The sequence below is a fragment of the Prionailurus viverrinus genome, chromosome F1 (genome assembly GCF_022837055.1).
Source record: "Prionailurus viverrinus isolate Anna chromosome F1, UM_Priviv_1.0, whole genome shotgun sequence".
NCBI lineage: Eukaryota > Metazoa > Chordata > Mammalia > Carnivora > Felidae > Prionailurus > Prionailurus viverrinus.
The window spans coordinates 17799245-17802189 of NC_062577.1; the positions used below are offsets into that span (position 1 = coordinate 17799245).

A 2945-nucleotide genomic window follows, 5' to 3' on the forward strand; every position below is an offset into this window, starting at 1 on the left:
TGTTTAGTATATAAAGAGCTATGGAATGAAAAAAAAAATCTACCAAAAACCATGACAAGTCTGGCGATTTTTATCCCATGTCCATGGCCATGTATCATCACTATGCATTATTCACCTTGCTTTTCAGTATGAAATTGATTTTTAGTTGCAAGTAAAGGGATATGCATCAACAGCTGCCTAAGTGGTAAGGACATTTGTTTTTATTAAACAAGAAGTCCAGAGGTATGGTCTCAGGGATGGTCTAACCACATCATCAAAGGCTCAGGCTCTCTCTCTCCTTCACACTCTGACTTAATAGGCATGTTGCTTTTCTTCATAATGTGTATTGCTTCACAGACTTCGTGTGGCTACCTTAGTTCCAGGCGTTACATCCATATTCCAGATGGGAAGGAGGAGAAAGGGATCACAGCAAGCTTTTCTGCAAGTCTGTCCCTTTTATTAGAAAAGCAAACAGTTCCTGGAAAATTCCCAGCCAACTTTCACTTTATGCCTCATTGGTCCCAGCTTGTAACACTTTACTCCTAGCAGCAAAGGAGGATGGAACAATGAGCATTTTGTAAAGAGAAATCGTGTAACCATGAGTAGATTGGATTTATCAATCTTAATTCATTCCCCAAGTCAAGGGATATTGCTGCTACACACCACCCACCTCCACCACCACCCAAACAGAATTAGTGTTGTGTTAGCAATGACTGCTGCTGACAATCCAGGGCAACCTTGGCAGCATTATTTTTAGCTGCAGTGATGGTGGCTGTAGAACTGACCGGTGCTTTTCTAAGATAAAGGTACTTTGGAAAGAGTGAAATGACGTATGTTTTTTCACAAATTTGTGTGTTATCACTGTGCAGGGGCCAGGCTAATCTTCTCTGGATCGTTCCAATTTTAGTATATGTACTGCTGAAGCGAGCACAAAATGAGGTCTGGTTCTGATCACTGATAATAAATATGGAGTCAATGGAATGGAATATTATCCAATACAACATACTTTAAAAATGACAGCATGACTTACTGAATTGAAGAAGACTACAGAGAAAGCAAATCAAATAATACTTATACAATCTTCCTTTGTGAAAGCAAGTAATTTCTGAATCCAATATAAAAGGAATTACAAACACCATTTGCATTGGTGGTTCAAATTTCTCCAAGCAAGTAAATTCTGAGAATCACAGACTTCAAACATCCCTTTCTAGTCTCTATTTCTACTGAATTCAGAGTGAAAGGTATTTCTTGGGTTGTGGCTTCTTCTATCCAAGCAAAGACTACAGAGGCCTATTGCCTACTTCTGTTTCTTACCCCTCCCATTATTGTCTCTCAAGCTCACCCCTTCGTAAGGCTAATTATGTAAGGTCTTCTATTAGTGCTCACAAAGTGAATGGTACAGAGTTAAGGTGTCCAACCATCCTGGATTCCTAGGACTGAGGCTTCCCTAGGAAGCAAGATTTCAGTGCTAAAACCAAAACCATCCTAGGCAAACTAAAATGGCTGGTCACCCTAGGGATGATCACCAACATGAAAGGGGGCGAAGGAGAGGGAGTTTGAGAGGAAGGAAGGAGAAGGAGGACCTGGGAAGTCATGGCCATTCAACCCAACTTTAAATTTCATGGTTTTTCTTTCCATCTTAATAACTAGGGTTCCTGCACATCAACTCACGAGTGATGCTTGAACTCATCATTTCTTCAGGTTCTTTACTCTTCCAACCTGTACCTAATTGCCTCAACCTAATTGCTTCCCAATTCTGCCCCTCTATTGATGTTTCCCAATTCCTATTCCCGGTCACCAGACTCAATGGCATTGTAAGTGAATGCTACGAAGCCCCCTCTGATCCGACACATAGCAACGATAATGAACATGAGAAAGAGAATTTTACAAGTCATAATCACACTCAAAAATGAGATACATATATGTCCTCAGTCCTGGAACAGAATCAAAATGCAAAGCAAAGAGGGGCTGATCTGAGGCTCTGGATCTGGAAGTAGGTAGTAGGAACTGTGAGTTTGGCTTCTGCGGATAAAAGCCCGCCAGAGGGGAAAGGAACTCTGTGGGAGGCACGGGAACCAGAGTCATGCTCAGAGCTCACAACCGGAAACTGGGGCAGGGCTTCCCTGGCTTGTGAAAGGAAGCCTGAGGTGTAGCTTAGCCTTTTAAGAGAACCAGGCTCAAACAAGAACCCCATGTTCAGAAATACATAGAGAAATACATAGAGAAAAAGAAAGGCAGGGGAGAAAACACTCCTACATATGATGATCCTGTAAACTCAGTTTTAAAATTCATAAAGCTAATACTAAGAAACAGCCAATAAAATCAATAACTGTAATATGAGTTTTTCCAGAAAAAAATAATAAAAAATTTTGAAAAAGACTTGAATATATGTTTGCATTTAGAATCCTTGAAGAGATCAACAAAGGCATTACATCCTTACAAAAAATACATGCCAGTGATCTATTATGCCATTAAAACAGACAAATAAGTACAGGTGGATATAAAATTAGAAATTAGGAAGAAAACTATAACCATTGAAAAATTTTAAAGACTGTAGGGTAGTTTCCAAACTAAATGTAGTTGCACAGAGAGGATTAACAAATCGGAATTGGGAGGAATTCATGCAGAAGGTTACAACATCAAAGCGGCCATACAAATGAGAGAGAGAATGGCAGGTGTTGTGGTTATGGACTGGGGGCTCAGGAAGGGCTTGTCAAAGCAGACATTTGGTTTTGTTGCTGCTGCTGCTGCTGCTGCTGCTGCTGCTGCTGCTGCTGTTAGAGAAAGAGAGCATGCACATGAGAGGAGGGGGGAGGCGCAGAGGGAGAGAGAGAATCTTAAGCAGGCTCCACACTCAGCACGGAGCCCAAAGCAGGGCTTGATCCCATGACCCTGGGAACATCACCCAAAGCAGACATTTGAATAGCTACCTGACCAAGTAAGGATGTGAAGGTAAATAAATATAA

General features: G+C 41.1%; 1 non-coding gene across 1 annotated transcript; it reads right to left on the reverse strand.

The window, feature by feature from the left end:
• Nucleotides 1-803: 803 nt before the first annotated feature.
• On the reverse strand, nucleotides 804-910 carry LOC125155922 (U6 spliceosomal RNA). The gene has a single exon (XR_007148430.1). It is a non-coding gene; the product is annotated as a U6 spliceosomal RNA (small nuclear RNA).
• Nucleotides 911-2945: the final 2035 nt, after the last annotated feature.